Raw genomic sequence first — 24,251 nt, forward strand, 5'->3', positions numbered from 1 at the left:
TCAGGGGATGGAAGTTGTTCCATGAGAATCAAGGGAAACAACTTTATTTCATTTAGTTTCCAAGGCTAACAGGGCAAGCCAAGACAGGTGCAGGATGGGCAGGATTCTACAGTGCTTTTTGTTCTCAAAAACTGACAGGTCTGTGATGTCTTCTGTGATCCGACTTCAAAAGAAACATTTTCTCTTATGGATCAAGCAGGGGCATTTCCTAGTTCATACAATAGGAGGAATGTTTTTGTCACCTTCAGAATGTCCACCATTGCTTCTCACCACTAGTCCTCTAATCTAAATTTTATAATGCCTCTAACCTGCTGGGATTAAGCCTTTGCTTGCCTGATTTGTTCACAGTCATGGTGAGACCCTCACTTATAACATAATCTTAAATTTTCAGGTCAAAAGACCTGATCACCTCATCTGATCTCTTATATAATATAGGTGATTGAATTTCATCCAGTTATTTTTGAACCATGCAAAGTAACTCTAATTATCTGTTGGTTAACTATCTCTAGGAGGTGACAAATATAGCTAAAATTAAACAAAATTCCAGAATTACTGTTCAGCAGAGGGGTTCCCTTGCATTTGACTGCCAGAATCCAGGATGTAATAAGTGTCAGCAATACTGTTATTACCTCCTTCAATTTTATCAAGACTTGCTCAAGATGCATACAAAATATCAACCCCAGAAAGCAGGCTTCAGTTGAGCTACATTATACAAATAATTTTGAGAACACAAAGCAAGCTATGTGGTGACACTATACAGAAGTTCTATCCAAGAAACCATCTCAGGCTGGATTCATTTTATGTTTTATTGTTGTGCAAGCATCATTTTCAGTTTTCTAGCATTATATTTTTAACAGACAATCTCATAAACCTAATTTAAGATGTCTACATTGTTGCAGATGGATAGCCTCACGTGATGGTTATGCCAAGTACCACTACCAAAGCAAAAATGTTTTCTAAGAAAGACTTCTGTGGAATTCTCAAATTGGTGACTCTTGTAATCTTGCTCTGAATGGATGTCCAAGGCACATCTTGAAAAGAACAGGAACCTGAATTAGGCCTGCCTTTTTGCTAACAGATACATAGACATATTATAACTTTGGGCAAACCATGACATCCTTGATCAAAGAAGTAGGGTGTGAGACTATCCATTTAGTTGTATCGTGTTCCAAGAAGGCTTTTAGACATGACTGTACTATCCAGCAGTCTTTGAAGGGGCTTTGCCTAGCAGCAGAAAAGCTAGTTCATCCCTACTGCTACACCAAGGCTATAATCAGACATTGTCAAATGAAGTGGATTAGGTGTGTGGGGTTATATCCATTCCTGGCACAGCTGTATCACAGCATGAGGAGGATTCATATTCAGAGCACACCTCTGTAAATGGGGAAACCTGGGCAGGTGATCCCAGGGTTTCAGTGGACCAATCCTGAGTTCCCCCAGTAAGCATTCTTACAGGTGAATTCCTGGGAAATGAAGGATTGGGGCCCTGAAGACCCAGTAATCCCTATGTTAAAACAAAACAAATGTCCACTGCAAAATAGCAGCATAAATACATAGTACCTTTTGTCATGACCACAAAGTTGGCCACTTGTAGCATGACAAAAAGCATGGGTGTCTGTCTGCTTTTGCTTTGTGCCGCCATAAAAACTTTTATGGCGGCACAAAGCAACATCTGTTTTCATCCTGAAAGACCATGTCTTGAGACCACAGTACCTTCTTTCCCGTATCTCTACTTTTGTGAAGGATATCTATTTACCACAGGCCTTTAACTGAACTCTTCAGGAAAAGCACTTGTGCAATCTAGTTTTAGTCTCTCTGGGCTTAGCAGCTGTTTCATCAGAGGGTTCTGATCCCAGAGACACCCTTAATGCATCTGTACAAAGAGTATAGAAAGAGACCACCAATGTGGTAATAAGTCACAAAGTAGAACTATGATTGCTGCTGGCTACTTCTCTGAAGAAAAAATAAAGTTGAGCAGGTGGGTGTTTGAACTATTGTGGCTGTAAGAACAATTGCCTTTGCTCTTAGGACACCCCTTGGAGAAAGGAAAGAAACTCTGGCAGGAGAACACTACATGCAGTCATCCCTGTGTCAAAGCCCCTAGTGACATCTGTGCTTTAGTATTATAGTCTTGCACCTGGAGCTCTTAAATGCAGGCTTAATCCAGTCCCAGTATTCAGAAGATTAATATCACAGTTTAAAAAGGCCAAAGTATATTATTCATAAATCTGAGCCAATTTTTCACATGCAAGATTAATTCAAATATAAAAAGGAAAGAACATTATAAAACTGTCCCATGCTAAACCTTAAAACTTACATTTTAATATAATGAACCCCAGTGGGCTCTGGCCTATAATAGCTGGTACAGATACTACTTCTAAGTTCCTAAAATTGGTTTCTAAAATTCCAAGTAACCAATTCATCCACTGCAAGTATTGTGCTAACAGCATTGTTTCTGCAAGTTAAAGATATGTTCTCCAATTTGGACAAGGAAATATGGAATGGAATGGAAGGAGGTAAATCTAAATGAATAAAATCATTATGTTGGCAAGCATAGTCATTTGGATTCTGATAAGGGGACTTAAAAAAGAAAAAGTTGAAGATGGAATTTCATAGAAATTGTCAGAATTAAACCTCTGCAAGAAGAGCTTGCCCTAGGTGACACCACAGCGATAGCTGGATATATAGGACTCTTTGTCCATTCTAAACAAGTATATTGACATAAATTATCCTAATTGTCAATAGTTACTTTATAATGTAATTTAAGTATAAAGAGTAATTTAAGTATAAAGAGTTTGCTTTATTTAATATGTTCTACATTTTTTTGTTCCAAACTGTGTTTGTACCTGCAAACTTTGCTCCGAACTGTTTGTACCTTTCTTCTCTTATTTTAGTAATGTTGAGAGGTATGGGAATAATGATGTCCGCAGTCCCACTGTGGCTTTGATACCAAAAGAATGTGAGATGCTTATAAGCATTTTTAAACAATTCACCTGAGAATGTTTTAGAAACAGGAGAATGCTTGTAAAATGTTGGTGCCTTAAGATGGAGTTGAGTGCCTAACTGAAGATTTGGACCTCAATGACTTGATAACACATGAAGCAGAATACTGAATAGGATCCAGATCTCTTGAGACAGGAGACACTTAAAAAAAAAAAAGTAATGGACAGGCAGCCCCCCAATATAGCTTGTAAGAAGTGTTGAAACAGCATTTTCCAACAGAAAAGTGTTCCGTCAAAATCAGGATGTTTTATGGGACTATGCTGATTAATGCAATATGATGAAATATTTGTGGAAAGTGCATTGCAAAATAATACAAAAGTCATAAAGCATTTCATTTGATTTTTGAAATCTTTTGAGACTGATTTTTCATACCAATTTAGGATGAAAGCAAATTCCAAAACAGAAATTTCCCAAGAGAGAAAAATTTCCTTTTCTAACAGGTCTACTCCTTACCTTTATATCCCAATTACTCACTGTTTCTGGGGAAACACACACTGTAAAGTTTAAGGCAGAAGGAACTGCTCCTACAGTGGAGACTGGGAAAGGAAAGTCAACTCCATCCCACCTTCTGGACCAAAACCAGATGAACTGAAGGGCCAAGAGAAGTAGCAGCAGGATACAGGCTTTACTCCAATCCAAGCCAAAGCAGAATGAGACAAAAGGTGTTACAAGGTGGTCAGTTACTTTTGTGGTGGCTGGAAGGTTGTGGGGCTCAGTTCAGCTCTTAAAAGAACAGGTTTCCACATGACAGGCAGGTGGGGGGAGAAATATCAGCATAGATTTGCAAGTTCCATTCTTAACTTCTAAGCAGGCCAGGTCTGTTCAATAACATTTTCTGTTCTGCTTGCCAGAGATGTATTGACTGATGGAGTATCCACTGTGAAGCCTTTTTTTGGTTGAAACCATTCTGGTCATTTATGCTCCTCTGCAACTGGTCAGAAGACTAACAGGGACTATTTGGTTACTGAGTCCAGTTTCATGGCAATTGTGGGAACTATGTAATGATTTTAAGTCCTAAAGAACATCCACTCCAGCCCTCCCACACTTTGCAAGCCACAAAGCCCCACAACACATCACAACAATCTTCAGAGGTCTATTACAACCACAGCTAAGGCACCAAAAGTCTCAACACTTATAATGCACCATGGGAAGAATGCAGAGAGACAACGTGCACCACCAATGGTGCCCCAGATCCCACGCAGTGACAGGAAATTTGCTAGGTGATATAGGCCCACATAATACTATAAGGACCGAACCATGACCCTCCAAGAAAAGGACAGAGGGACATACAAAGGAAAAACAAAAAACAAAATACCTCCCCCCCCACTTCCAGGCCTTGGCCATCTGACCTGGGGAAAATGACCCCAAAATCTAGAGGTTGGTTTAAATGCGAGTACAAAAGCAAGAAAACCACCCAGGACCCAAGAGATTTTGCTTCCATGAAATTAGCACATTCCACTCATTCTCCAGTGGAAATTAAAGATTGACCAGCAGAAGTTGTAAAGCCTGGGGTTAAGTGATTCATTACTATGTGGTGCAACAAACATTGTATATCTATTAAAGGTTTAAGAGGGAGGAAACCCAATATGGATAAAGCCATCAAGGAACTTGATGAAACTAGTATGCAACAGGTTTAAAGTTAACAAGAGAAAGTACTTTTTTAGGCAATGTGTAGTTAACTTGTGGAATTCATTCCACAGTGGGTGGTGGAAGCAGATAGCATAGCCAGGTTCAAAGGGGTCTAAATAAAGGAATGGATAATAGATCTATTAATGGCTGTTGAACAGAACCTTGGAGATGTTCCCTGTGCCAGCTCTAAAACAATAATTGTGGATGCCTGGAGAGGATACTAAATGGGGATAGATCATTCTAGAGATATACAGCTCAATGCTCTTGTATAGCATCCATTCTGCAACTGTTAAGAGACAGACTACTGAACTAAATGGACCAGTGGTCTGACCCAGCATGGCACTTATGTTCTTAATTACTCAGCCTGCTCTTCCATACTTGCACAAAAAGTAAAATTCTAAACTACTGCGTGCCCTTGAAAAGACTGACATCAAACTTCCCTCAGGAGCCCTGAGATGGAGAAATCTTTGCATTAAGACCAAAACTCACCCTGTTATTAGGAAAACATGCCTACTTTCTCTAGCTTCAGCCTCTGCTACCAGATTCCACCCACACCGTCAGTGAAATCAAGAAGCATCATGCAACACACCTCCCCATATTAATGAAGCTTCATGTTGTTAACCTTGGTTGTGGGGTACCAAAATATACACACACATTAGCCAACTGCCCATAAAGAATGACAGGGGGGGAGCCCCTGCTCCCCCATCTGGCCCTACTCCCCCCTTCCCTTCTGCTGCTTGGGGTCTGGGCCCACTCCCCCTATCCCAGCAGCAGGGGGAGGGGAGGAGCAAGTCTGGGCCTGATGATGGGGAGGACTGGGCCCAAGGGTGGGGGGAAGCTGGGCCGCCAAGGCAGGGCAGGGAGCAGCAGGCCCGGGCTGACCCAAGAGCAGTGGGGGCCTGCTCCTCCTCCTCCCTCCCCCTGTGTCAGGCCTAGGCCCAATCGTCCCCTTCCCCTACCACTGCCACCACAGCGTGCCTGCTCCTCCCCCACCTGTATCCCGCACTACCGCCATGCCAGCATGCATCTGCCCTGCAGGCATTGACAACGGAAGCGGGGAGGTAGAGGCTGAAGCCCACGCTGGTGACCTCTCCCTCTCCCGCCATGGCGTCCCAACCACACTCCCCACCACATGCCATGGCCTCTGACATCACCTCCAAGGAGCAAGAGTGAGGGCAGGCCAGCTCCAGTGGCCTTGCCCCCCTCCACTCCATCGTCGCCACCTGCAGAAAGCAGAGCAGGGGGGGCAAGGCCTCCACTGCTGGCCTTGCCCCCTTCCCTCATTCCGTTCACTCCATTGCTGCCACCCCCGGGGAGCAGGGTGGGGGAGGAATGGGGACTGTGCTGGCCTTGCTGTCCTCTGTGTCCCCGCCATCATGGTGCCACTCCACTGCCTCCTGTCTGAATGCTTCTTCACAATCTGATTGGCTGTTTGTCAGCCAATCAGAGGGCGAATAAAGCGTTATGGACAGAAAGACAGATAAACTAAGGCTTTTATAATATTGGAAATATATCTATCTATCTATTGAACAGTCAAAGCCCCATATAACAAGTTTCAATTATATTACCTTACTGTCTCCAAGATTACCCCATTCTTTCCAGGAATTTATAAACCTTTACTTTAAAACACTTCAGGTTCCTTGTCACTAGTGCCTTGTATGAAAGGCTATTCCAGACCTTCATTGCTCTGATGGTTAGAAACAGTGGGCACATCTACATGTGCAATTACGGCGCCTGAATAAAGTGCAGAGCTTATTGCTCCTGAGTTAATTTCTCCCAGGCACGCTGTTTGAATGTGCAACCTGGAGCAATTAACTCCAGAGCAATAAACTCCACAGTTTATCCAGGTGCAGAAACATGGGTTCTGGGTGGAGCAGCCCTGGCTGGCAGGGGGCTCTGGGGGTTAGCTTGCCAGGCCAGGGCTCCTCCCCCAGCTCAGTGTGCTGCAGAGGGTCTGGCTGGGGTACAAGATGCTTCAGCACGGGATTAGCTGGTAGGTAGATCCTGCACTGAAGCACCCTCGTGCCTCAGTCAGCCTCTCCAGTGTCTACATGTGTGCTGCTGTAGAGTTTTTTACTCAACAGCACTATAGTAGTTGAGCTGGAAGTAGGGCTGGCAGGGACCTCCAAAGGTCATCTACTCCAAATCCCTGCCTGAGGTAGGATCACCCCTATCCCAACCATCCCATACAACCACAACCTAAACTCCACATACGACTACCCTCAACCCTGACACAACATAAACCTAGCACCCTAACCTACCACAAATGAAGCAGGGGAGCCATAATCCATATGCATACATTAATTAGAATTGTAGGGAAATTCACAGTTGTGATTAAACCAAGAATCAATGGATAACTAAAGTAGATCAAGAGGAGTGCCCTATTAAAGTTGCACATATTTGCAAACCCATTTATAAGTGCCTAGTTTTGGAATTGCTGACTTCACTCAAATCACAGCTAATCCTGTTCCCCCATTAAGTTCATGAGAGCTGTATCTTTGACTTAAAAAAAAAAAATGGACCCAAGTGCTATGTTAGAAGAATGCAAGATGATTATTGAGAGGATATTTAAGCATGAACAACACGTGCCCCTGGCAGCTGGAGGAGCATGGTGGTGGCAGAAGCATGGCAGCATAAGCAGAGACCATGTCAGCAGCACCTTTTTGTAGGGGGTGCACCACCAAGCTCAGGGGATGCACATGCACGCGCTACGCATTGCCCCTGTATTTAAGGCACCTTAAGACTAGGTACAGATGTACAAAAAGCCCAAGGTGGAATCAATCTAAGTTATGAGGTTTTCTGTGAAAGCAACGTAATTTAGATCAGTATGAACAGAACACACATTTGTCCTTTGGTGGGGGACCAAATCTCAGACTGGGTTCTGTCATTTTTAAACCAGTTTGTGTCTGCCGAATTTCTGTTTTATTATGGATATAGACTGGTTTCAATCACTTATACTGGTAAAGGTGTAATGTCTGTACCTGGCCTTAGAGATACACTAACTTCCAGTAAATATAGTAGCAATACTGTAAAATTAAAGTGTCCAAAGAAAGAGAACAAAGATTTGGGATTTGTTAATGATCAGACAAGATTCATTAATAAAGAAGTTCATATAAATTTCATCCAATCAACTAAAAGGCACCCAGTTTAAGCCAAAGTACATCTTTAAACAAAGAGCTAGATCTACCAGAGAAATTATTAGGGACTGCAATACCTGATATTGTTCAGGTACCTAACTGAAGCCACAGTCTGCCTATGCAGTGCATAGGGTATGGTAAACACTTGAGAAGATCTGCAAAAGCCATCCTGCTGAGCAGACTTTCCAAACCAGCTTAACAGAAACAGCCAGACAAAGAGTGAGCATGAGTCTCTAGCCTGGTGGTCTAGGAGAGGGTGACCAAGATACAGTCAGCAGAGCCATGTCACCTGGCCCAGGGGGCTCCCAAACATGTCATCTGACCCATGGACTGGATCTAGAACCTGGAGCCCCATCATCTTGTTTGCACAGTCAGAAATTTGGTGGTAGGAGGAGCAGCAACTGCCATGGCCTGGGAATTACAGCACCAATACTGTCATCACCAAATCCAGGTCTGAGAGCAAAATGAGGCAACCCCCAACTAAGGATCTGACCCTGTGCAGAGCTGGATGACACCACTGGTTTAGGATAAAGGTTCAACCTTTTAGAGTGGCAAGCCAGGTGCTCATGTACAGGGAAAGGGAGGGAGAGATGGGGGAGGGACATGGCTGCTTGTCAGAAAGCAAGCGGGGAGAAATCTCACTTCTAGCTGTAGAGGAAGTCTGCAGCACAGCAGAGCCTGGAAGGGAACACACTGAGCTGAACTGCTTGCTGTAGATCCCCCATGCCATGGTCCAAATACAGTCACTCCAGAGGCTGGGCCAAGCCCACAGGCTGTAGGGTGAGCACCACTGTTTTATGACATACACCCGTCTGTGCTTAGATGAATATTCAGATAACCTTTTGAAATAGTCACTGAAGCAGTGATTTGAACCCAAGTCTCCCCAGTCCCAGGCAAGTGCCCTAACTACTAAGTTATCATCACCATTAATTCTCTCACTATCCCAGTGAATACTTAATGATTCCAGGCAAAGTTGAATAACTTCAGCAGAAAGAACTGAGAGAGGCCTCAACCCCCAACAGCCATTGTAAATGTTACATTTTTACTTGGTAAGTTACATTAATTAATAAATAAGGTTTAAATAAAACAGTCTACAGTGCAGTGGTTTGGGCACTCTGCTGAGAGATGGAAATGCAGTTTCAATCCCCAGGCAGAGTAGAGAATTTAATTTCTCTCTCCCTCATCATGGATCAGCGACTGAACACTGAATTCTTGTGTGCCAGGGAGAGACCCACCCACTTTCTCCTCTGGATGTTTTTAGTGCATAGCTGATGTGTGTTTTTTTAAAAACACTTATGTGATTGGTCCCTGCAAGCAAAATAAACTGAAAAAAACCTTGTTTGTGTCTCCTTATGGGGCTGTACCTGGCTACCTGCTCAGCCCTGAAAAGACTGAGTCAGTTCTGGGCATGCTCAGAAACAAGCCTGTCAGGCTCTATCAAGCATTCCTGTTAAAAACTTGGCCACCTCAAGTGATCCAAAGCACCTCTAGGCTACGGACAGAAGTTGCACATAAACCAGTATAAGTGATCAGAAACTGGTTCAAATCTGTAACACAGCAAAAGTTCAGTGCATACAAATTGCTTTCAAAATGGCCAAACCTGGATGGATACAGTATCAGACTGAACTGATTTAGTTTAAATCAGTTTATTAAACTTTTATCCCAAATCCGCTCCAGATTTAAGTTGACTCACAGTCCCCCACAGCATCCCAGGATGCTTTGCACCTCCCCTGTAAACCCCCCTTGCAGGCTGGGCAGGATAGCTTTGGCCCAAGCTGTCTGCTCCAGCCAAGCAGGGAGACGTGCTCTAGCACCCCCTGGCTCCAGGCCTGGTCCTCACCAGGCACATGGCTGCATTTCTGGAATCAAAAGAGAATGTCTAACTTGCTTATCAGTTCAATCAACACAGCTTAGACTAACCTGTGAAGATTGAATTGATTCAGCCTCAGGATTTTTGACTAGCCCTAGGGGTAGTAGTCAGCTAAATAAGCATTGGACTTGGGTGTCAACAGGGTCATTTATGTGCCCAATCCTTTCGCAGGTCTGGCCCAAAGCCTTTAGGTCTAGAGCTAGTTTCCCTCTCACACTATTCAAACTACATGAACTTCTGAATTAATGAAATGCATCACTTTTAGTATGGAAGCCTGCCCAAGCCTTAATGTTACAAAACCAGTTTAATTTCAACCAATCTTTGTTCTTGCAACAGTTCTTAATGAACGGTTGTTAGAGCACTTTGAACACACCCCATGACCCAGCTGCACAGAACATACTAGCAAAAGGACTGTCTGGAATTAGAACAGGACAGTTTGAAACCACTTCTTTTCACAAGGGCTACTTTGAATCTACACATACCTGTACTCATAAACAAAGCATGTATATCTTATGGTATTTAAAAATAAGATTATTACCACACCTTCAACTCTTCTATAAAATATAAACTTTCATTGCTACCCAGAACTTTTACAATCTTTTCTCCAATGCCTGAAGAAGGGTGTTTGTGCCCGAAAGCTTGCAATTAAAGAAACATTTTGCAAAAATCTAGTTGGTCTAATAAAAGATATCACCTCTAGCATGAGTCCTTATGATTTAAATAAGTCATTTTCTTTTGCCAGTTACTGCTAATGCTGGAAGGATGCCTTTTTCTTGAGCATACTCTCTACTTCTGCTTGTGATTTGGCTAAACCCCTCTGCAATTTCTGCGGACAGTTTCTCCACAAGTGATTTAATTAATTGCAGTAGTCCTCCGAGCTTAAGAATTGAGCAGTTCCCACTTATATTGAATGCAGGTTTTCAGTTTATGCATTAGTGGTCAGGTTACTGTTTCAGTGTGAGACAGTTGACGCAGTTTAGACGAGTTATGATTACAGTTGAGTGCAGTGATTGTTTCTTCCATTCCTGAACATTTGCACCTGGATGGAAAGCACAGTCCAAAGAAAGCCCAAATCTTCCAAGCTAGTTTAGATGACTATGCCCGTCTTACTTAACTGAACTGAACAGCAGTTGCAAATGCTCAGCCCTATCTATGATCAGGAACAAGGTTATCACTCATTTTTTACCACTGATCTTTTCCCTGGGGGGTTCATTCCCATCAACCTCCCTTTGGCCCAAGTACAAAAGTTAAAAAAAAAAAAAATCCACTGAAACTGCTGTCCCGGTCCTGCGAGCATGTTGGTCTTAACATTACACACAAGCATTCCTGTTTTATATACTGGACTAAAGTCACACACATGAGCAGATGTGTAGGTGCACGAGACGTACATCTATGCACATAAAAAATAAACCAGTTGGTGTGTGCCCAATACTAACCACCACTCTCCCCAGAAGAAAAAAAAACCCGGTTAAGGCTAAGTTAGGTTGTCTTAAGCAAGAAAACCTGACCAGGGCCGACTACTTCCCCTGGGCTGTGCTCTGGGGCCGTGCTGGCTGCCCGACCAGGCGCAGGCCGAGGTGGCCCCGGCCCCGGGGTGTGGGAGACAGCAGCGCTGCTGGGACGTGAAGAAGGAAACCAGGCCGGCGCCGCCTGGAGAGCGGGCGCTGGCTCCTGCAGCGGGGTGCAGTGCGGTGCGGTGCGGTGCGGTGCGTGGCGCCTCCTGCCTCCCCCGTCCCAAACAGGCGGGTCCCTGCGGCCGGGAAGAGGGGTCTCTGCCTGCGGCCCCCGGAAACCCCCGTTACCCACCTCAGGCAGGTGCGGCTTCACACGAGGCTCCCGCGGGGCTGCCAGAGCCCGGCCGCCCCCGCCAGGCAGCAGCCACGAGGGCCCGGGCGCCGCGCTCGGCCACGGATCCTCCGCCCCGACGGCTGCTCCGCGCGGCTGCACCCTGCCTGGCAGCGGCGTCGGGGTCGGGGCCGGGGCCTCCACAGCCGCGCTCCCCGCGGGGCGACTCCGCCGGGCAGGAGCGCGGCTCCGCACCTGCGGGAGCAGCCTCCGCCGCCCGCCCCGCCCCGCCCCGCCCCGCCCCGCCGGCCCGCAGCGCCAGCGCCTCCCGGGGGCAGAGGGCGCGGAGGACACCGGCGCTTCCGCTCGCCCCGGCGGGGCTGGGGTCCCTCCTGCCCCAGCCAAGCCTGGCAGCCGACGGGGAGGGAGCGGGGTCAAGGGGCAGCACAGAGCAGCGGGGCTGGAGGGACCTCCCGAGGTCACAGCCAGTCCAGGCCGCGTTTCCTCAACCCACCTGCCCGCCCCACTGATGTTGCAATCCCATTTGGGGTCGCGCCCACAGTTTGGGGCCCGCTGGTCTAAACTCTGGGAAAGACCGCCCTGGCTGGGGGCTCCCCAAGTGGGGCAGGGAAGGCAGTGAGGCTGACCTGGTTCCTTATTCCCACTTCCTGCTTTGAGTTTCTGAATTCCCCCCGTGGGCACTTCTGTAATCTGTCAGGAGGTGACGGCTTTGTCCCAGTCTGGAGCGCGGACCTACCTCTCCGCTTCCTCCTTCCAGTTGCCAGGAAAGATTAGAGCCAGAGATGCTAGCGTATCTGTGGGAGGCTGCACTTGTGCAATGTCTGGCTGGAAGTGGAAGTGCAAAAGAGCGAAACCGTTCTCCTAAGGTTTCCAGTGCAATTTTGCATATATGTGACCAAGGAGGACTGCCAGGGACGGTGGGCCATCTTCCTATGCCTCATCTGGTCACGTCTCCTGGCCAAGTTTCACTGCAGGGGTATCCACTGGCTCCTTGGACTCATTTGAGGGCCAGTGGGTGCTGGCTGTTCCTCCTCCCTTGGAGCGCAAGTTCTTAACCTCTGACCCACTCTCATCCCTGTTTTCACTTCTGTTGTCCCCTGGAATCTGCTGATGCTCTTTAGTGACCCCCCTAATAATAAGGGGGAGGGTAACTCTTTCATTGTGGGCTCAAATAATACAATTTTGCAGACTCTAAAAGTTTGGAAAGCTCTAATTTTAGAGAGCAGATTGAGACTACACCCAAACTCCAGCCTTTTGAAGAGGGGTGTCCTACAGTCCTAACAATACTATAGTGTTTATACAATACTTTCTCATTTAAAATTCAACATTGCTAGAGATCTATTGGCAACGAGAATGTCACATCTCTTACTATGCTGCATGGCCATTTATAGCTCGGGGGATACAGCAAAGATCAAACAACCCTTTCTACCCCAGAAGAACAGCCCCTTAACACTGTACTGAAGGTAAACCTCTGCAACTGGTACAGAGACAGTATCACACAGCTGAACAGTTCTGCCCTTGGGGTTGCCCCTGCTAGTATGCAGTCATTTTATAGAAATAAAAGTTCATTTGTTACAGTTTCAAAACATGAGGGTTTTTCAAATTTATTTTAAATGAATCTGTCAAAGTGTCTCTTTCAATTCATTCATTTGCTTGAACCATTTACTTTTACTCTTCATAACCGTGTATTACTTACTGTTGATTTACCGATTATTTACTGTCAATATTTATGGATATTTATGAGTTATGTTTACACTTGGTCTTCTGAGGATCCTGAATTATTTTCATTCTTGCCTAAGTAGATTTCTAGCCTCCAGTTCAAACAATTTGGCAATAGCTGGCTTTCAGAAATATATGACCAAATAAAGAAAGGACATGACAAAATGGTTTCTAGGAATATATTTTCCTTTCCTTCAACATATATAAAAGGCTGTGTTGCCTCTGGGAAGAAATCTAGAGGCTACCATGTGTAATCTTCCTTCCACTCTGTGTTGGGTTGTTCTCAGAGTGCTTTTTATTAATGATTTTGTTGAAATAACTTAAGCTGATGTCTACCTACGCATTGTGAAGAATGTGGTTTACTTGCTAGCTGCCAAATTTCCCAGAGAAGTCATGAATGCTGAGATTTGCCAGCTGAATTAACAGGTAAATTAAATAATATACATCCTTGGGAAAACAGAGAGGTGCCTGTTTCCCTTCAAGCAAATCTCTTTTCAACTGTTAGACTCTCAATAACTGAAGCACAAAAACTTTTCTCCACTGATGTCCTCTCTCTCTCTCGAGTTGCAAATATAGTCTTTCATCAGGTGTCTGAACTCTTCCTACGGTAAAAACAACTTGTGTTCTACCCCCTGTTTTGAAGCACAAAGGTACTTTTTATCTTTATGCTGTTTCTGTTTGTGCTACTGAAGTGCAGCTTCTTGGTGTTTCTCAGAAAGAAGACAGGACAGCTGAAGAATGGAGCAGACTGGAGGGAATTGGCTACTGCATGTGCAAGTCTGCCCCCATCAGGTGTCAAAAAAAGTGGCCAGTCCTGAAGAATTAAAACCACTTGGGCAAATACTTTAAGAAGGTATACTTGGATATTTATTTCTGTTTCTAAATACATTCATCTGACTGTGACCTCCATCTTTTATTTTTGCAAGTACCCATGTTTTGAAAATGAGTGAGGAAATAGAAATGTTCACAGAAACTGATTTTCAGATCTGGAATTCTGAGCATTTGCATCAGAAACCTGCTTCTAAGAGCAGTTCATGATGTGCTCCACATGTCAAATCATAACAGCTCAGAATTCAAATTTAGGAATCTCAAACAATTCCTAAGATGCATCGTGTTAGCAAAGAACAGTGAAAAAAATCATGCAAACAACATATTTGTGGAAAACTTGGTAGTTTATGGATAATTTCTGAATAGAAAACAGGGCTAGAGTCAATATAGTTTTTGTTCACTGGAAATAGCTTGTCCAGGTCTGATTAAAATCCCTCAGAATTAGCTAGTGCCTGAAGGACTAATGTCTCTGAGATATTTCGGTTGCAGTGAATAATTAACTTAAGATAATCAATATTAAAATCATTATATCCTGTTAGGTCTTGCAGAGCTAATGATGAGCCATCAGGCTGGCCTCTCTGTCTTGCCCACTTCTTTTTTTGTTTAGTATAAAGTCCAAACACAACAATAGACTACTCATGGCCCAAGTCTGTGCTCATCCATTAAACAAAACCTTATTCAGAGGCTTTTGAGAGAGGGAAAAAGGTACCCCCATCAGGCAAGGTATTCTTAAGCAGAACACAAAAGGTATTTTCAGTCAAAGCCAGTAAAGGTGTATTAACATGCATCATCCTTACAGGCTTCCTTCCTTCCTTCCTTATATGACTTTCACTACAATCAAAGTTTTTGCAACAGGATTCTATTATTCCTTGAGTTCTCATTGGAAAGAACCCCAAACTGTTCTTTCATCCTCCCTGTCCTAATGAAAAATAACCTCAGTTGGAACCAGCATTTTCCACTCACTCCCACTGCTATCTTTGCAGTTTAACAGAGATCTTCCCTACATTTTTCCAGATACTGGGTGTGGTCTGTACAGTTCATTATATAGAGTTGCTGTAATTCAGCCAGCGGCTATTACATTTATGTTTCCTCTTTTCAAATGTATATTTAACCTTGTACTTTGCTTTTAACTAAAACTTCTATTTACCATTTGTAACTGCAGCTAGTTATCCAGTACTGCAATGCTTTTGAAACAGGTATCTGATGGGCAATACATAGCATCTACCCAAGTATTGCTAGGGTGTTTAGTATGCTAAATAATTAGGTAGCTAGTTACAACCTTTTCCCTGGTAACTTCTTGTCTTTGCCTCTTCCAGATTCAGCAGCTCAGGTGTACTTTGTTCTTGGCAGAGGGGTGATGGTTGGTTTATTTTTTCATGTTGCTGTAACTTTTTGCCTTTAGTTATCTCAAGAAACAACATGAGTAATCAAATATGCTGTGAAAATAATCCAGTCAAGGCTCAGTCATCTTGCTGCTGGTATATCATCTTGCAGCAGAGGGCACTTAAAGAACCCCATATCTCGGTCCCTCCGAGGTTTACTCCAGGCTCTGTCCCAAGGAATTCCATCTTTGAAGCAGTTGGGCTTTCTTTGGCAGCTTGCATGGATATTTACTAGGAACTAGATGCGACTGATGCACAACAGTGATGTGATCTCAGTGATTATCCTTTGTAACAGGGTGGTTACGGTGTACAAGTTGGAGTTCTCATGTCTGTTTCAGCCCCAGGGAATAACATACCTGTGGTTCGGTATGGATAGCTCTTTATTTGAGAAGGAGGAGTGCAGTCTCTTGACAAGGAGAAGCTGTAAAAAAAGGATATTTTTTGCCACTGCTTCCACCTGGGCATCCAGGATAAGTGATGAGTACAGCAAGATCACAATAAGTCATACACTTTGGTGAGTGGATGGTAGGTTGATACAAGTAGCAGTTGGTGCCATGGGGGCCTTCTCAAAGCATTTTCCACTTTCTACCACAATATTTAGGTTTTGATTGGACAGAGCCTACGCTGATTTCAGGCAGGCTGTGTGATACCATTGTCATGTCTACTGAAAAGAAGTTGGAACTATGTATCATCAGCATATGATTGGTAACAGAGGCTCTGGCATCTCAGGACCTTTTCAAGGCATCTTCAATTTATAAGACTATGCTAAGGTGTCTGCATTCTCTGATGTCAGTATATTCATCTAAAAGCATTTAGTGGATCACTTTTATCATTTAAATCAGTGTAATTATTTCCAGGAGTGATAGGTGACAAAATTATATTACAGAGACTTACCGTGGTTTAGCTGAATCTGCTATAACTGTTCTGTTTGCTCTGTCCTGCAGCTAGAAGAAGCTAAACTGAATAATTTACCCTCTGCACCATTCAGAGGTAAATAACTGGAACTTAGCTTAGCTTATTACATGAAAGAGGGGACAAGCAAAAGAGTTACAGCAAATCAGCTGACTCACTCACAGGTGGTAAGTTTCTCTCCTTGCCTTTTGAGCAGTATAATCATTTGTCTGTTCATGCCTGCAGTTCCTTATTCTTATGCTATACTTTAACAGTATAACTCACTGAGACTGTACATGGTGCTATACATACCTGTATTCTCAGGTATGGATAATACACAGCTATGCTCAGAGAACCAAGGGAGATTCCAATATACAGCTCATTTGAAGAAAGTTTTGAAGGCTGACATGCCTTTGACTTTCTGTCTTTCTTTTAGTGCAGATCTTAGCACTTGGACTTAATTCAATAATAAGATTTACAGTTGTTATGAAAACTTCAATAGCTGGAAAAACAGAACAGGAAATACCTGTTTCAGGAAAGGCTCTCATATCATTGAAAACTTCCCATAAGAACACCTGACCCTGCAACACATGTATTTATAAAAAATAATTTCCATGGCGTCATATTAACAAACATAAAAAGGTCATGAACTCTGGTATCTGAAGCAAATGTGCTTGACATCTGGAATCTGGCAGAAGTTCCTCTCATGGGATGGACTGTTTGTGCAAAGCTTTATTGAATAATAATATTAAGAATGAATTACAAAATATTAGTGTAACCTAGTACGAAGTTTATATATATAACTTTTTTTAAAAAGTCAGACACATAATAGATATCACAGAGCTGCTTTCCTTAGCCTCATTTAAAGTATGTCAAGGAATAATATCTGCAGCCAACTAAAGAAAAACGAAGATCTTTGTATACTTTTAAGCATAGTGGTGGCATAGGGTGGTAACAGAAACACCAGGAAAGCATTTGAGTACATGCATAATCAGACCCACTAATTTAACTGCATTCTTCCTAATAATCTAACTTTGCAAGGAAAGCAAACACTGGAGATTATTACTGAGAAAGAAGGAAGCTAAAGAATTGCGGTGCATATTTTTAAAGGTAGTTAGGTGCTTAACTCCCATTCATTTCCACAGGAGTTAGGCACTGACGAACTTTGAAAATCTGGCTCTAACTGCATACCCTTAAAAAAGCAAGTGCTGCCTGTCTTTAGGGTCAAACCTATTAAAATCTTACTGAAGCCATGTCCTAAATAAGGATGGGCCCAGATTCTCAGCTGATGTTGATCAGATAACTCCATTTCAATTCCATTTCCATCTTCAATAGATCTGTTTTGATTTACACCAGCTGGAGAGCTGTCCCATTATTTTTTCAGTTCTGATAAGGTGAGCATGGTTGGAGATGAACACTACTCAACTGAGAGACCTGCCCAACCACCAAGGAATGCCCAGTGATGTAGTAGTGTTTGAGCATTGTAGCCATCATAATCCAGGAAAAGTATGAGGCAAAAGTTTTTTTGTGATCTCTTTTATTAGACCAGCTGTATAGTCAAGCCTCTCTTCCAACTATGCAGTTGGTCCAATAAAAGAGATCACAAAAAACCTTGCCCCCAGAGTGATATATGTAATTGTGCTAGTAATTCAATAAGCAATATTATTCTCTTTAGGTTAGCAATGAACAAGCAGCCCTTTCTTCATCAATAAATTAAATCACTAACATCTATAGAATCAGCAATCAGGTCAGAGACTCGTTGCACTAGAGCTACATGGATATATGGTCCTTGCCAAAAATACTTAAAATTAAAAATATAGGCAATAACTTCAATGAGACAAGTCATTGTAGTCTAAGGAAAGGGAAGAGAGAGAGAAAAAAAGTATAGGGTGCTTAACACCAGTATGTGCAGTTTTTTGGTGATTCAAAGCAGTAAATATTTCTACTTACACTCTTTGTAAAAAACATCTGTTTCCATTACTAGAAATTTCATGGCAGGAATGAAAAATGCTTAGAGCTCATAATGGAATACACCCTTATCTTTGTAAACAGCATTTTACATATATAACTCCCATTACACTGAATGCATAAATCTGTGCTCCGTGAGAAGAGAACAAACAAGTCTGTAGAGATGACTTCAGTGAGTAGAACAGGGTGTGTTCTTCTCAGAGTATAACTTTAGCTAACAACTTGAGCTGTATAGCAATTTTATCTCCCAAAGTAGCATAAAGACTGAAAGCTGCAAATTGCATAATATTCACTCTTGGAAGTAGTTGACTGACAGATTAATTTCTGCCTGAAGCACTACTAACAGTAATGTGCAATAGTTATTTGCAGAACACAGTAGGTTCACTAAGTATTATTTATTTTTGCTCTGATAGCCATGAAGCATTCATATTTACCATAAAGGCTGGCCCTTGCAGAGTGAGCAAACACACATTCACCATAAGTATTCCCTCATAGATATAATATGGTAGCTGTACAACGTACAAATATTTATTATTTGCATGCAAAGAAGTTAATAGCATTTGGTAATACCTGCAGAATCTGAAGAAGACACAGGTGAGGTGAGAAATAACTAATGCTATTGAAAATGCAAAAGGGAAATTGAGGTAGATGGAATATAATTACTCAGACAGTGTATAATTACTCAGATAGGATAAGTCAGGGAAGTTGAGTCTATCCTTATTTTGGGAAAAGTCGTCAAGAATTTTAGTGCCTAGCATCTGTCAGGATCCTACTTTTAAATCTCAGCCAAAGGCCACATTTGCCGGAGCTCAATACCCCATAGACACTGGCTGAGGTTCAGTACTGACAGAGAGAAAAGGGCAACCTCTTCATGCAATATCCAGATTTCATATAGTTTGATGCTTCTCCCTAAAAAACCATCAAATTATTGACATGGCCTCAAACAACTTCACTTATGAGACCATACAATGAAGTGACAGGAATAGCTCCTAATAAAAGACAACTCTTGCCAGTGAAGAAACCATAGAAATGTATTAGATGTGCATTCTTAATATGGTAAAAGAAGGAACAAAGGAAGGACGACAATATTCAGAAATTTCATATGCAAACTTGCATGAGACTAACTCTCTAATGCCTGTACAACAGTGAACTAAAATCACACAACAAAACAGCTATATAGAAAGAGCAAACTTTTCAAACCTGGGAGCCTATATTCATTTAAACAGAACTGTCTTAGTTTTCACCCAATCCTTTTCCCACAGAAATGAATCTGATCCATCTGCAAATGGCCAATAGCTTTGATTTCCATTTAGGTGTCCCAATATGGCTTCAGGCTCCCATATTTGAGGATTTAGGCCATGTATTATACAACAGTGATCACAACTCTTAGTTTGGGCACCTGAATTTTTTCTAACCAGTGTTCCTACACTCAGCTACTCCTTTCTTGCATCACCTTCTGTGTCACTCTTATTGGAATATAATTTTTATTGAGTGCATGACTCAGAATTAATCTATTTGCAGTACAGTGGAGGGGACTTGAGTGTGCTTATGATGTCATAAATCAGTGGCTTGGCTGTTCTTTTGCATTTAAGCAGCTAAAGATCCTTATCAGTTTAGTGAAGGCCTCTTAAATCAACACAACTCCAATGAATGACAAATTGACCTATCATACATTACTGCAGATAGCTTATATGAGTTATTTGGTGAGAGGCAGAAAAAAAAACAGTGTGACCCAGTTCATTGACTCCCTAGACAAAGAAAACTCAACTGTGTTTGGAATCTGCTGTAATAAATGATGGCTGGAGAACATTCTACCTGAAAGAAAACCCCACCCCCACAAAATTAGAGAACACCTGGAAGAAACAGAAATACTGTGCTTCCTTGAACTCAACTCACAAGCCACACTGATTATGCAGAGGTGAAAACTAACAACTGGTTAATTATTTATTTATTGGAAAGTCAGCATGGCCACCAAACTGAAATGGCTAATTTCAATCAAATTGTTATTTGTCATCCTGTTTATTTAAGGGCCAAGTTTTACTCCTAGCAACTGTGTCACCCAAGTGTCTCTCTTCTAACTTAATAAATCAAACTGTGGCACACTATCTTCGGGTTAGGGGCAGAGTCAATTCATAACACCCCAGTGCCCAGAGAGGGATGTTACTTCCTGGAACACCTCAGTAAGCAGGGGCTGCACACTATATCTTAGGGGGTGCATTTGCTCTACCCTCTGTGGTTGGCCATCTCTGGTTGCCTGCCATGTGTTGGGGTATGATGTGACTAATGCTCTAGGGTAGTCAGGAGGAAGAGGTTAACAGGAACTAGAAATGATCCTGGTCAAGCACTAGGAGTTCAGTGGAAAAAAGCTGTATGTGCCGCTCATTCTCCCTAAAGATTTCCTGAAGTCAGGCACAATCTGATTTAATTTGAACCACAGCATTTAGTAGGCTAAATCATATACATACAAAAGGTATCTATCAGCAGCCTGGATGGATATAAAATTTGTAAATCACAGCAATAAAATGAACACTCCCAGTCCCTTAAGAATGAAATGTAGCTGTGAATACCACACAGAATACCATATGTATCTTGGAAAGTATGTTGATGTATAGCTAAGGCACTATATATTTTATAACAGCACATCTACCTTTATAAAGGGAATGGACCTGTATTTCTTCTTTTCTCTCTTTGTAAAGAGATTCTTCCAGGAATCAATACATGAAGTGGCACCATAGCTACCACAGCAGTGATTACAACATAGTTTCATTCAATTATAGTTTTATTAGAAATGTATTTTTATTTTTAAAAAAGCTTTACTATATTCCCACATTGCCACATTCAATGTAAATTGCTCACAAGTTGTAAAACAATACAAAATTTTTCAAATATAGATGAAGTAAGGATTTGTATGTTTAAAAGTCAGGATCAGGGACATTGAAGTCATCCATTTCAAATTACAGTATCCCTCTTCGGATACAATTTAGGACTACAAAATATAACGTGTTTAGCAATCTGGAAAGCCTGAAAGTAATAGTTAGGAAAATGATTGTTTAAAGACAAACAGAAGTTTCGTGGAACATCTGTTGTGCTAGCCCATGAATATCTTTCTCTACAGCTGTACTCATTACATGAGAAATGACTGGAGAGGCAAAAGTTCTATGCCTTAAGTGACTCCCCTCCCCAGTAATGTTTAACAATTATCATGAGGTGACAGTGTGACTGGGGTAATAATACAGTAAGCAAGAGTCTCTGAAGACCTGGATTAAATTCAAGCACTTTTTAAAAACAAGAGTAACCGAACATTTTCCTGCCTTTTCAAGGCCCAGACAAAACTAAAAGCTTCCTTCTGCCTCAACTCTTAAAGCAACAAGAAAAAAATACTTGCCTCAGCCATTTTGCAGGCTGGAATTGTAAGATGATGTTACTCAGGATTTGACCAGTCTTTTGGTTCCCCCTCATTCCCCTAATCCAGTCTACAAAATTATACATCTCTACCTACCTATCAGGCAGCTGGCTGTTCTGTGTTTTTGTAGGGAACCTGTGCTTATTTTTTGTTGTGAAAGAGAGCTGTTGAGCTGTTGGAGTGATGACTTCATATAGACAAGTAGGTTTTCTAAGGGACCACTGTAGGTTTTGTTGTCCAATCCCTTGCTCAAGGCAGGATAATTCCTGTATAAAAGTAGATTCCTTTCCTGAATTTGTGTGTGATCCCTTCATTCCGTTGGTATACAGACACTTGCTCTACTATGAAGCTTGTCGTTTTCATCAGCAGTGTGTGGGCCTGATTCTCCATCATCCTGCCCTGTTTGCAATAAATACCCTGGTGAAATGTGTCACCAGGACATAATGATATAGATTTATACCCACTTTATGATTAAGTAAGGTGCAGATGAGAAAGTATTATGCCTTTAGTCACAAATACCAGTATATAGTTTCGATACAAATATAGTCTTGGAGAGCAGATACTTCTGGAAGCTGACAGTCCCTTTCACACACTAAGTTCTGAATGATGACAGCATGTCAAGGGAGAGATGGTTTAAAAATTATGAATTATATTAGGAACTGACTTTTTTTTTGAGAATATTTGAGTCATTTTGGCTGCATTCCTGTTCCTTTTGTGTTAATTACCCATAAACATCCCATACAGCACTTCTCCTTTACTGCACAGAATGTTTAATAAAATAGTATTTTTTTAGCAAACAATAGAGAATGTTGAACTTTTATCTGAGCTGGAAAATTCAATCACACTGAATTATACTTAGTTAATCAGATGGTACCCTATAATCTGTGTGTCCAGTCAAAACCAATGAAATTGATATTTCTCATCTTGAACACTGAGCACTTGCAACATATTGCTCAAGAACACTTTATGCAAAGACCTAGGACGTGCTTGACTTAATGCACTGAGAAGTCCCACTGAGGTCAGATTATACAGATAATTCAATGATAATTTAATGATAATTTCTGTGAATTAGTTTTGGGTCCTGATCCTGCTAAAACTTGGATTTATTCATAATTTTAGGCAATGTAATTAGTCCCAGTGAGGTCAGTGGGACTTTCCTTGGTGTATTAAGCATGTGCCTCAGTTTTTGCAGAATCAGGGCTCAAAAATCCATTACAGAAGCACTTCTCTGAATCAGCAGAAAAATCTGAGGAAATCTTAAAGGGAGGAGGGACATTTCACAAACAGAAAAAGATGCTATAATTATAGAATTGTTAATTTTCTAGAAATGAATCATTTGGCTCTACTAGGAATATGTCTGTTTACATGTATATCACTGGGAAATTGGGATAAAACCTTAAAATACAACTGCTTGGGCAAAACCCAGACCTGATGTAAGCAGAGAGGCAACTCCGTTGACTTCAACACACTTGTGATCACTTTACATTGAGTCTGAACCAGTCCAACTATTGTTTTTACAAACAGGGAAAACAGCATCCAAAGGGTGAAGTATCCAAATCTGTACTGCACCACTGTCCAATTTGTATTATTTTAGAAAGCTTGGAAACGCCAAACTAATTCCAAAGTTCCAGAGATAAGCATATTGCTAAAACCTCTAAACATCTCTTATCTTAAAAACTGGCTTTCTTTTTAATCCTCTATATAAAATCATGTTCTGTAAGTAGGTTCCTGATTGCACAATTGATTCAAAGCTAACATTCCCATGAGGGAAATGATCAGCAGCCTGACACTACAGTGACAGCTGGGAACACAGAACCAGCAGGTGGGGCACTGCTGTGCCTGAGTTTCCAGAGGAAATATCAGAAAGAATTCCAAGAGCTTGCTGTACAAACAGTGAGAGTGGAGGAGCTGTGCAGTGAAACAGTGCTTGGCTTAACTAGAAAAAATGGTCAAATGGTTGTGCTGGAGCCTCGACAGGACACGTAGCTACATACAATGCAGCTAGCAAAACTCAAGCTACAGATGTTACCCTGGAGCTATGCTTGAAAAAAAGGTTGAATTTAGATTAGGCTCAGCTAGCATGTGCTAGCTATGCATGACCTGTATTTGACCACTATTCTTAGACAAGACAAACCCAAAACGGAGAGAGAGTGACTGTAGGGTCATTTAAAGTATGTCTACTGGGCATACTGCAATGCTGTGTAGAGATATCCAAGCCAACTCTGGTACTAGAAGCAGTATAACCATATTAGCTTGGCATCCCACCCAAGCTAATATACCCTGATTCTCAGCAAGACTAATTCGTGTCCTTACAGGGCCATACTGCTTCTACTGCCTGAGCTACTTTGTTTAGACCTAATGTTTTTACTCCCAGGGATTTGAGAGAGAGGGAAGCCTCCCAAGGAGACTGTTTCATGCCATCTTCAGGAGCTGTGATAACCAAGGATCACATAGGTTTGGTTTGCAAGATGAGACGTTTTCTCGAGATCCCACTGTTAATCAGCCTGCCACCTTGCTCATTATTTCTGTGCTTTGAAAGTCACAAGTAATGATCTGGGGTCAAATCCAGCCCTGGCATAACTCCACCAATTCGATTAGTGTTGTTATAGCACAGA

General features: G+C 42.2%; 1 protein-coding gene across 2 annotated transcripts in view; it reads right to left on the reverse strand.

Moving 5' to 3' along the window:
- The window catches only part of TC2N (tandem C2 domains, nuclear), a 51,444-nt gene extending 39,767 nt beyond the window's left edge, over positions 1 to 11,677 (reverse strand). The window contains exon 1 of one of the 2 annotated variants that reach the window (XM_006259230.4): positions 11,446 to 11,677. The gene's annotated coding sequence lies outside the window, so the exon portion shown is untranslated. The remainder of the gene's footprint in view (positions 1 to 11,445) is intronic. The other variant, XM_014596487.3, reaches the window with a different exon arrangement.
- Positions 11,678 to 24,251: the final 12,574 nt, after the last annotated feature.

This window comes from Alligator mississippiensis, chromosome 2 (genome assembly GCF_030867095.1).
Source record: "Alligator mississippiensis isolate rAllMis1 chromosome 2, rAllMis1, whole genome shotgun sequence".
In the NCBI taxonomy this organism is placed as follows: domain Eukaryota; kingdom Metazoa; phylum Chordata; order Crocodylia; family Alligatoridae; genus Alligator; species Alligator mississippiensis.